Raw genomic sequence first — 12,391 nt, 5'->3', positions numbered from 1 at the left:
CTTTCCTTCCATTGCCACATTCTGATAAACACACACAAATGCACATGTCTTAGTGCAGCTATGGAACACAGCACTATTGAGTAAATGAATAGGGAGTGTGTGAGGCTGGGGGAAGAGAAGAGGACATGGATTTCTGGGATATGGGTTGGGCATTATGACACTGTTCCAGCTGTGTCAGTCATCCGTCCTGCTGCAACAGGAATAGAAAAGAGAGTGCAGGAGAGGAGAGGAAGGCTCCAGAAAAGAAGATGGGCGGTTGAGAGAAACTAGCTGAAACTAGTGAGCCCCTTACCCTAATCAGTCCTGCTGGAAATAGAGAGGGAGGAGAGAAAGAGGGAGAAAGAGGGCAAAAGAAAGAACTCTCTGTAGCCTCCCTCTCTCTTCACTCGTTCACTGTCTCGCTCTCAGGCATTTCCCCGCCCACCACCCCCTCTCTTTCTCACCCTCCCTCCCTATACCTCTCTCCCTCCCTCCATCTGGATTTGGTTAGAGAACCATGCTGCCTTCAGGGCTAGGAACCTGGGGTATTTCCTGAGAAGCAGTGATACAAGAGAGGTGGCCAGTCAGCCAGCACCGGGCCAGAAGAGGAAACCAAAACACAGAAAGAGAAACAGAGAAAAGGAGGGAGGGAGAAAGGGAAAAAAAGGAGAGTCAAACTCAACTGAATGGAGGCCTGGCCGGCGCCACATCTGGGTTTGATTTGAGGGAGAGGGAGGGAGTGAGAGTTAGAGAGAGAGAGGAAAGAACGGGGGATGGTGTTGAGTGAAGGAAGAGAGAGAGAGAGAGAGAGGTAAAGAACGGGGATGGTGTTGAGTGAAGGAAGAGAGAGAGAGAGGAGAGAAAGAACGGGGATGGTGTAGAGTGAAGAGGAGAGAGAGAGAGAGAAAGGGGCTTTTATTATTGGCACTTGGTTGGATTCAGAGTGATGACCTATTTTCTTTTCTCTAGTTTTTATTGCTGTCTTTATCTCCTTGCGCCCCGACTTTGATGACTTTGTCCTGTTCTCAAGAGAAAAAGCAGCAGCAGTCTGAGCAGCCGTACTCCTTTCTCATTTTCACTCTGTCTGTGTCTCTCCTTTCTCTGCTCTCTCCTCACCCCTACCTCTCCCCTACTCTCACCCTCCAAATTCAACCACATACTCACAAGGAAATTAAATGCCAGACGGGCTCATTTTTATAACTTGATCTACTATAAATCAGAATACTTAGAGAGTGCTCTTCTCTACCATGGATGTCCTGATAAATCCTACCCCCGCAAACCTATGTTGAATTTTCCTCTACATCTAAATGTGATGGCCTGATAAATCCTACCCCCGCAAACCTATGTGAATTTCCCTCTACATCTAAAGTGATGAGTCTGCGGCAGTTTCAGAGATAGATAACCTACATTAGGCTGGGTATCAGTCAAGCAAGACCTGATGAGAAGTTTGTTGATATGTATCCTAGCCTACCATGCAAATGCAGTATGGTTTATTTTCCCTGGTTGGCACAGACATGCTCAGGAAAGTGATATCTGAACTAAACAAGGAATGGGACCAAAATATATTTTTAGGAGGAACTTGCTAAGGGTTCTCTCTAAGACTGAATACAGAGAGACTCATCAATGCTTTTATTACAAGCAGGCTTGACTAATGTAATGTTCTCCTTCCTGTCTGGTCTACCAAAGAAAGCCATTGGTCAACTGCAAAGCATACAGAATGCTGCCAGCACAGGTACTGACCAGACCAGATGGAAGCACACATTACAACGGTTTTAAGGTCTCGGCACTGGCTGCCTGTGAGTTTAGAATTATTAAAGATTCTTCTATAGGTTTTTTAAAACAATCCACAATTGTGCTTTTAAGTTATGTACCCAGTAGGTCCCTCAGGTACTGACCTTTTAACTATCCATGAGAGAGTCAGCCTTTAGTTATTTAACCTTTATTAAACTAGGCAAGTATTAAGAACAATTCTTATTTCAATGACAGCCTAGGACTGCCTTGTTCAGGGGCAGAACAACAGATTGTACCTTGTCAGCTCAGGGATTCGATCTTGCAACCTTTCTGTTACTAGTCCAGGCTCTAACCACTAGGCTACCTGCCGCCCCTATATGCCCCCAGCCTCTTTAATAGCCTGCCAGAGAACTCTGAGTGGTTCTGTGGTCATATTTAAAAGAGATCTTAAAACACATCTTTTTAGCTTTGCTTTTCCTCAGTGTGCTTTTAGTTGTTCAGTTTGTGTATTGTCATTTTTTTTTTTTATCTTAGTGTTGTGTAGTAAATATTCAGCTTTTATTTTCTTAGTTTTTTTCTTGTAATGCACATTGAATGCATTCCATGTTGAAATGTGTGTATAAATAATGCTTGATTTGATTTGATATACACACGCACACACAAACACACACCTCAAACCCCCAATAACCATGTCTGCCCTTCCCATATACATAACCCAACATAAAGAGGAGTCACACACAGGACTATGTGTCGGGGCCGCAGTTCTGCATACCACGGTCTGGGAGCCCAGCCAGCAATGTTACAGGAGAGAGAGAGGGGGGGTTTATGAAAGGAGATGACGTGGTGAAAGTGGCTTATTTGATGGAGGGGCAAGATCTTTTGTGGACAGACACCCCAACCTATGGGATAATCATCCCCCCTCCCATGACAGAGGCTCCCCCCAGGGTCCAGCCTAAAGCGGCCCAACCCTCTTCCTCTAGTCACAGCAGACGACAAGAAACCGACTGATGAAGGACAGAGCCCAAGCAGCAGGCACAAGAACAGAAACACTGGTGGCCCACATCGGACACAAAACAGCCGCTGTGACGCCACGCCAGCGGTGCAGCACAGGTGTGTGTGTGTGTGGTGTGTGTTGTGTGTGTGTTTGTGATGTGTGTGTTTCGTTGTGGTTGTTCCGTGAACAGTATGAACATCATGTTCGCCTACAATCAATGTCCATCTCACATTTCACACTGATGTACTCTAGATTTTGCTTTTATGTACAGCGCAGGAACTTCGTCTTTAATGGTACAGACACACAGAGAAATGTGAATGCTGATAGATACTTAGCACAGTAGGAGGCCGTTCCTGCTTTTGCTAGAACAAAAAATGTTCCTCCTGTGTATTGTCCTGGTACCGACGAACCAGCCTTTTGTACTTGTAGAATCACAATGCTTGTCAGTGGCCGAGAACTTGAGAGCACAAACCTCCACATGGGAGAGCCGACAGATGTGACGAGAACAATGAAAAAAATAAATAGGACACTTTTCCCTTTTTATCAGAATGTTCTAACTAAAACAAGAAAGCTGCATCTAGCTTTTACATCTAGCTAAGATTTTTTGTTAGGTTCAGTTTGATAATGTGCAGTTTGATATTGTGGCGCCGACAGAGATGGTCACCTCGCTTCGCGTTCTTAGGAAACTATGCAATATTTATTTTTTTCTGTATTGTAACCCAAGGAAATTTTAAGTCTTATTACATACAGCCGGGAACAACTATTGGATATAAGAGCAACGTCAACTTACAAACATTACTACCAGGAATGCGACTTTCCCAAAGCGGATCATCTGTTTGGACCAACACCCAGGGCAATGGATCGGATCCCAGTATGCGACCCAAAACAACGGTCCGTCTGCAGAAGGGGCAGACGGAGCGGTCTTCTGGTCAGGCTCCGTAGACGGGCACATCGCTCACCGCTCCCCAGTATACTACTCGCCAATGTCCAGTCTCTTGACAACAAGGTAGACGAAATTCGAGCAAGGGTTGCCTTCTAGAGAGACATCAGAGATTGTAACATTCTCTGTTTCATGGAAACATGGCTCACTCGGGATACGTTATCAGAGTCGGTACAGCCACCCAGTTTCTTCACGCATCGCGCCGACAGAAATAAACATCTCTCTGGTAAGAAGAAGGGCGGGGGTGTAGCGTTATTATTAACAAGTCGTGGTGTGATCATAACAACATACAGGAAATCAAGTCCTTTTGTTCACATGACCTACAATTCCTTACAATCAAATGCCGACTGCATTACCGAGATAATTATCTTTGATTTTAATCACAGCCGTGTATATCCCCCCAAGCAGACACCTCGACGGCCCTGAAAGAACTTCATTGGACTCTGGAAACCACACATCCTGAGGCTGCATTTATTGTAGCTGGGGATTTTAACAAGGCTAATCTGAAAACAAGGCTCCCTGAGTTATATCAGCATATTGAATGCGCGTCCCGGGCTGGCAAAATTCTGGATCATTGCTACTCTAACTTCCGCAACGCATACAAAGCCCTCCCTTGCCCCCCTTTCGGCAAATCTGACCACGACTCCATTTTGTTGCTCCCAGCATATAGTCAGAAACTGAAACAGGAAACGCTTGTGCTCAGGTCTGTTCAACGCTGGTCCGACCAATCTGATTCCACGCTTCAAGATTGCTTCGATCACGTGGACTGGGATATGTTCCGGATAGCCTCAGACAACAACATTGATGTATACGCTGATTCGGTGGGCGAGTTTATTAGCAAGTGCATCGGTGATGTTGTACCCACGGTGACTATTAAAACCTTCCCTTGATGGGAGCGTTCATGCAAAACTGAAAGCGCAAACCACTGCTTTTAGTCATGGCAAGGCGACTGGAATCATGACTGAATACAAACAGTGTAGCTATTCCCTCCGCAAGGCAATCAAACAAGCTAAGCGTCAGTATAGAGACAAAGTAGAGTCGTAATTCAACGGCTCAGACACGAGACGTATGTGGCAGGATCTACAGTCAATCACGGATTACAAAAAGAAAACCAGCCCTGTTGTAGACACCGATGCTTGGTCCCAGACAAACTAAACAACTTCTTTGCTCGCTTTGAGGACAATGCAGTGCCACTGACACGGCCCGCTACCAAAACCTGTGGGCTCTCCTTCACCGCAGCCAACGTGAGTAAAACATTTAAACGTGTTAACCCTTGCAAGGCTGCCGGACCAGATGGCATCCCTAGCCGTGTCCTCAGAGCATGCGCAGACCAGCTGGCTGGTGTGTTTACGGACATATTCAATCAATCCCTATCCCAGTCTGCTGTTCCCACATGCTTCAAGAGGGCCACCATTGTTCCTGTTCCCAAGAAAGCTAAGGTAACTGAGCTAAACGGCAATCGCCCCGTAGCACTCACTTCCTTCATCATGAAGTGCTTTGAGAGACTAGCCAAGGATAATATCACCTCCACCCTACTTGACACCCTAGACCCACTCCAATTTGTTTACAGCCCCAATAGGTCAACAGACGATGCAATCACAATCACACTGCACACTGTCCTAACCCATCTGGACAAGAGGAATACCTATGTAAGAATGCTGTTCATCAATTACAGCTCAGCATTTAACACCATAGTACCCTCCAAACTCGTCATTAAGCTCGAGACCCTGGGTCTCGACTCCACCCTGTGCAACTGGGTCCTGGACTTTCTGACGGGCCGCCCCCAGGTGGTGAGGGTAGGAAACAACATCTCCACCCTGCTGATCCTCAACACTGGGGCCCCACAATGGTGCATTCTCAGCCCTCTCCTGTACTCCCTGTTCACCCATTACTGCGTGGCCATGCACACCTCCAACTCAATCATCAAGTTTGCAGATGACACTACAGTGGTAGGCTTGATTACCAACAACGACAAGACGGCCTACAGGGAGGAGGTGAGGGCCCTCGGAGTGTGGTGTCAGGAAAATAACCTCACACTCAACATCAACAAAACAAAGGAAATTATTGTGGACTTCAGGAAACAGCAGAGGGAGCCACTTTAAAAATAAAATATTGGATGTAATAAATGTATCACTAGTCACTTTAAACAATGGCACTTTACATAATGTTTACATAMCCTACATTACTCATCTCATATGTATATACTGTACTCTATACCATCTACTGCATCTTGCCTATGCCGTWCGGCCATCACTCATCCATGTATTTATATGTACATATTCTTATTCATTCCTTTACACTTGTGTGTATAAGGAAGATGTTGTGAAATTGTTTGATTACTTGGTAGATATTACTGCACGGTCGGAACTAGAAGCACAAGCATTTCGCTACACTCACATTAACATCTGCTAACCATGTGTATGTGACCAATACATTTAGATTTGATTTGACCTGCTCATTAGTTCACTAGCTAGCTAACGTTAGCTTACTAAGTAAGCCACAGTCACACACGTAATATAAATGGAATTGGGTGGTAAGTGCAGCACAATGAACACAACAATAAATGCTTTATCAAGATAGCTATCTAGCAAGATGATGAAGAAATTATTTATATACAGTACCAGTAAAAAGTTTGGACACACCAACTCATTCAAGGGTTTTTCTTTATTTTTACTATTTTCTACTTTGTAGAATAATAGTGAAGACATCAAAACTATGAAATAACACAAAACTATGAAATAACACACATCATGTATTCACCAAAAAAGTGTTAAAAATCTAAACATATTTTAGATTCTTCAAAGTAGCCACCTTGATGACAGCTTTTCACACTCTTGGCATTCTCTCAACCAGCTTCATGAGGAATGCTTTTCTGTCACGCCCTGATCATAGGGAGCCCTTGTTTCTCTATGGTGTAGTAGGTCAGGGCATGACTAGGGGGTATTCTAGTTTAATATTTCTATGTTGTGTTCTAGTTTATATTTTCTATGTTGGTGTTTTGTATGATTCCCAATTAGAGGCAGCTGGTAATCGTTGTCTCTAATCGGGGATCATATTTAAGTAGCTATTTTTTCCACCTGTGTTTGTGGGATATTGTTTTGTGTTTGTGCATGTGCACCACGTAGTCACGTTTAGTTGTTCGTTTAATGATTTATTGTTTTTTCTTTAAGTTTCACTTTGCAATAAATATGTGGAACTCAACATCCGCTGCGCATTGGTCCCGTTCTTACGACAACCGTGACATTTTCAAATAGTCTTGAAGGAGTTCCCACATATGCTGAGCACTTGTTGGCTGCCTTTCCTTCACTCTGCGGTCCAACTCATCCCAAACCATCTTTATTGGGTTGAGGTCGGGTGATTGTGAGGCTAGGTCATTTGATGCAGCACTCCATCACTCTCCTTCTTGGTCAAATAGACCTTACACAGCCTGGAGGTGTGTTTTGTGTCATTGTCCTGTTGAAAAACAAATGATAGTCCCACTAAGCACAAACCAGATGGGATGGTGTATCGCTGCAGAATGCTGTGGTAGCCATGCTGATTAAGTGTGCCTTTAGTTCTAAATAAATCACTGACAGTGTCACTAGCAAAGCACCCCCACACCATCACACCTCCTCCTCCATGCTTCATGGTGGGAACCACACATGCGGAGATCATCAGTTCATTCACCTACTCTGCATCTCACAAAGACATGGCTGTTGTAACCAAAACTCTCACATTTGGACTCATCAGATCAAAGGACAGATTTCCACCGGTCTAATGTTCATTGATCGTGTTTCTTGGCCCAAGCAAGTCTCTTATTATTGGTGTCCTTTGGTAGAGGTTTCTTTGCAGTAATTGAACCATGAAGGCCTGATTCACGCGGTCTCATCTGAACAGTTGTGTCTGTTATATGAACTCTGAAGTTTTTATTTGGGCTGCAATTTCTGAGGCTGGTAACTCTAATGAACTTATCCTCTGCAGCAGAGGTAACTCTGGGTCTTGCTTTCCTGTGGTGGTCCTCATGAGAGCCAGTTTCACTATAGCGCTTGATGGTTTTTGCGACTGCACTTGAAGAAACTTGAAGAAACTTCAACATTCTAGAAATGTTCCATATTGACTGACCTTCATGTCTTAAAGTAATGATGGACTGTCATTTCTCTTTGCTTATTTGAGCTCTTCTTGCCATAATATAGACTTGGTCTTTCACCAAATAGGGCTATCTTCTGTATACCACCCCTACCTTGTCACAAAACAAATGATTGGCTCAAACGCATTAGGAAGGAAAGAAATTTGACAAATTAACTTTTAACAAGGCATACCTGTTAATTGAAATGCATTCCAGCTGAATACCTCATGAAGCTGGTTGAGAGAATACCAAGAGTGTGCAAAGCTTTCATCAAGGAAAAGGGTGGCTACTTTGAAGAATATCAAATATAAGATATATTTTGATTTGTTTATACTTTTTGGGTTTCATGATAACATATATGTTATTTCATAGTTCTGTTTTTTCATAGTCTTCACTATTATTCTACAATGTAGGAAATAGTAAAAAATAAAGAAAAACCCTTGAGTGTGTCCAAACTTTTGACTGGTACTGTAATTCACTCTCCATTATCCCATACTACCAGTGCCAGTTCGCTTGCTAGTGTCATGACGTTGCCCTCTTTGGGGATAGCGAGTACCATCCCCCTCTCTCTGCACCATCACCGTCTCACTCTCACCACCTCTCTCTCTTCCCCCTACCAACAGGCTCTGTTAGGCAGGTCATAAATTCCTTGAGGAGTTCTCTCCTCATGGCCAGAGTATAAGAGAGAGTGAGTTTTCATAGAGAGAACAAAGGAACTTCTTCCACATCACAGAACTTGAGAACTGAACAATATTCTTGTTCTGGAGAATGTATAAACGGTCGGTGAAGTAGCCAGTTACGAACTGGTCCATTTTGTACAATTTTGTGAAACTCATGAGAGACAATACAGCCACATTACCATAACTATGTTTATACAAGAGTCTCCGTTGTGAGGCTTGCATCTAATTGTTGTATAAACTGAATGAGTAAAGATGAAACTATTTGTGAAATTATGTAATGTGATTTTAAACTGTTTAATGAAGGAAATTCCAATTCCCTTTGGAGTTTAACTAAATCATTGGCCCACCCCATGAGCACAGACATTGATCTGGCGTCATGGGACAGCACCTTTCTCCTGTTACGAATATAACTCCCACCGGGAGGAATTCCCTTCAGACCAGTACCTCATCACAGAGGGAGTTAAGGTTTGAGTAGATTGCTGAATCTTTTAACCATACCACGTGGTTAAACTTTGAGTCTATCGATCCGACAGAATAAGAGCTACTCTTCGTTACTAATTACTAGTCTGCAGCTAGATATTATGTACCCGTGAATGCGAAGGTCGACAACCGCCGAAACATCTATCCTATAACAACATTGCTGAATGTTACTCTGAACTATCCATTCTAACCACGGCAGAGAGAGAGAGGGCGGACAAACTCTCCAACAGAAACAAACTTTCCAACAAAGTTCACGACAACACACTGAGCGTAAATATATATATATATATATATTGATTGCAATTATTCCCGAATGAGTGAGCATTCATGTGCAAAAGGATTAGCATTTCAATTGTTAGAATTATCAAGTGTGTAGTCATTCATTTGTGTAATTCCCGCCTTTCTCAGTCTACACCCACTTCCCTTTTTTCTACCAAGCCGCCATGCCGGTTTAGCCCACTAGGGCACATCCCCTATCATTTCCTTGTAACCATATCTACTTTGTTTATATGTGCATTTCTGTGATTATTTAGTTAGTTAATAAGTAAATGATTGAGACAATTGATGTATGGATGATTAATAGTGAAGACTGGGTTCGTGCAGATAACCAACAATTTACGACGTTTGGAATGAGACTAACGTGAGGTAAAGAATAATTCATTAATTAGAAGACTAATTGATCAGATATTAAAATATCTAAAAGTTATATTAGGAAAACTATAACTTTGTAATCTGAATTTTTACCTTGGTGCCCCGACTTCCTAGTTAATTACATTTACCTGATTAGTTAATCACGTAATAATAATAAGAGAATTGATTTGATAAACTAACAGTCTTCAGTTTAATGATGCCAAAGACACGACACTAGCTAACGTTAGCTAAACGGTTAGCATCACCATTTAGCACAACATAGCTAGCTAGCTACTCCACCGACTCAACTGCTAACAGGCAGCTGCTTCATAAAAAAATTAATCCATTGTGATTTAATTATAATGCTGCTAGCTATCTAGTTGTGGCAATCTGGTTATTATCAACAAGGGCTTACTACAAATTCTAGCTAGCTAAACATACACTGTCTGGAACATCGATCTCTTCACTTGGTTTTCAATGGAGCCTCACTCCTTCTTTCTTTCTCTATATCTCTCGCTCTCTATTTCTCTCTTTCTTTGTTTCTCGTTCTCTCCCTCTTCCTCTCTCTCGCCCGTTCTCTCCCAGAGGTTGCCTAATTTTTTAATCTCCGTTGCCATGGAGTGCTTTTATATTTAGCCCGCTTCTGGTAGAGGGACCTGTGGTTTCCTTGTCTGCTAGGATTTAAAGTTCAGAGGCAATGTGCTTTGCAAGTGTTGCTCTCTCTGCAGCATGGACAGCAGCTCTCGCCCACTGTTTAGACTCCTGTGACAGCGCAGTTGATCTGTGTTGTTTACAGATGAAACAGTATCAGCACAATGTCACACTGAGCCTACTGTGAAAGCAGCATTGTGAAATGTTGTGAAAGACGCCACAAAAATGCACTTCAGCATGAGGTCACGTGAGATCTGGATCTCTGTCAGTAGTAGGCCTATTGTACAGGAGGTTGGTGACACCTTAATTGGGGAGGACGGGCTCGTGGTCATGGCTCGAGTGGAATGGTATCAAACACATGATGCCATTCCATTTGCTCCGTTCCAGCCTCCCTCCCCTCAGCAGCCTCCACTGGGCCCTCCTGGATGCTCTGACAACAACTGCCAACTGAGGGTTTTTCTCTCGAAACTGACAGATTTGTCCGAATTTTTCTATTTATGTTTTATTTAACCTTCATTTATCTAGGCAAGTCAATTAGGAACAAGTTCTTATTTACAATGACTGCCTACCACATCAGGACCCAAGAGACACCACAACACTACATAAAGAGTGACCTAAGACAACAACATAGCATGGTAGCAACACAACATGACAACAACACAGCAGCAGCAAAAAGGTAGAGACAACCATTCATCAAGTGGAGCAGCCACAACTGTCCTAATATGGATGTCGTACATGTAGTTGTTCCTTCAAGTTCCAAGCTCCATTTTGAGTACCCCTCAGAGTTAATATATGAGATGAGAGTTGGTTGATACTTTTTTACATGTAGAGGACCACTGTAAACATAAGATTAAAGGGTTGTATTGCTACTCTTCAACTATTAAAATGGCAGTAATGCAATTGTGCTCCTTTTGTGCCTCGCAACAGAGTTTTGTTTCAGAAATAGACATCTGGGAGGTCTAGACTCAATAATTTGAGACATGCTTGAACATTTGTAACCCACCGTAGCCTACAAATCCTGCTTTATAAATAATGCACGCGGATGCAGTTGTCTCGTGCATCTTCAGTGTCATTTCAGTAGCAAAATTCCAAGATCCTTTGTTCTAAAATGCCCTTATGCTCAAGTAGTGGTTGTGTAACTGGAGCTTGTTGGAAATTGCATTGGAGTTATTGGGCGAGGGTTGGAGAGCAGAGTGGAGTTGGCCTGCTGTTGTGCTGCCCACGTGAGGTCTGGTAGTGTAACTGCATCGTTACAGCCTTGAAACACGAACACAGAAATATCTAATTTACTTATGTATTCACACTCCTGAGTCAATACTTTGTAGAAACACCTTTGGCAGCGATTACAGCTGTGAGTCTTTCTGGGTAAGTCTCCACAGCTGGGTTGTGCAAGGTCCATTATTATTTTCTAAATTCTTCAAGTTCTGTCCAATTGGTTGTTGATCATTGCAAGACAACCCTTTCCAGGTCCTTTCAAGTAGATTTAAGTCAAAACTGTACCTCGGCCACTCAGGAACATTCACCGTTTTCTTGGTAAGCAACTCCCGAGTGGAAGCAACTTGGTAAGCAACTTTAGGGCTTCTGAGTGGCGCAGCGGTCTAAGGCACTACATCTTAGTGGTATAGGTGTCACTGCAGAAGCTGGTTTGATTCTGGGCTGTATCACAACTGGCTGTGATTGGGAGTCCCATAGGGCATTGCACAATTGGCCCAGTGTTGTCCGGGGCTGGGGTAGGCTGTCATTGTAAATGACAATTTGTACTTGACTGGCTTGCCTAGTTGAAAAAAAACAAAAAACTCCAGTGTAGATTTGGCCTTGTGTTTTAGGTTATTGTCCTGATGAAGGAAGTGGTTAATTTGTAAAACGGGAGGTGCCGGGAACAAAAAGTGAGCGCAAGAGGGGGGTGACCTGGGAAGTTTTGAGGTACCGGAATGCATGAGAAAAGAATTATCACCTTTATGATAAAGCATGCATATCATCACATTTGTGTAGTGACAGAGCAGTAGAGTAGAAGCATTTAAAGAACTTGCACACATGGGGAACATTTTTAGTGGCCAAGGGCCTGGGGAAAATGTAGCCTTTTATAAACGCATTTCATGCAGTTCTACATCATTTTACATGACTGGAGACTTTGGCAAAAATATTTTTTAATAGAGCACAAATTATCAAAATGACAGGCTACTTTGACACTGAAAAACTGA

Source organism: Salvelinus sp. IW2-2015, linkage group LG23, assembly GCF_002910315.2.
Source record: "Salvelinus sp. IW2-2015 linkage group LG23, ASM291031v2, whole genome shotgun sequence".
NCBI classification, from domain to species: domain Eukaryota; kingdom Metazoa; phylum Chordata; class Actinopteri; order Salmoniformes; family Salmonidae; genus Salvelinus; species Salvelinus sp. IW2-2015.
This window is presented reverse-complemented; position numbering follows the sequence as displayed.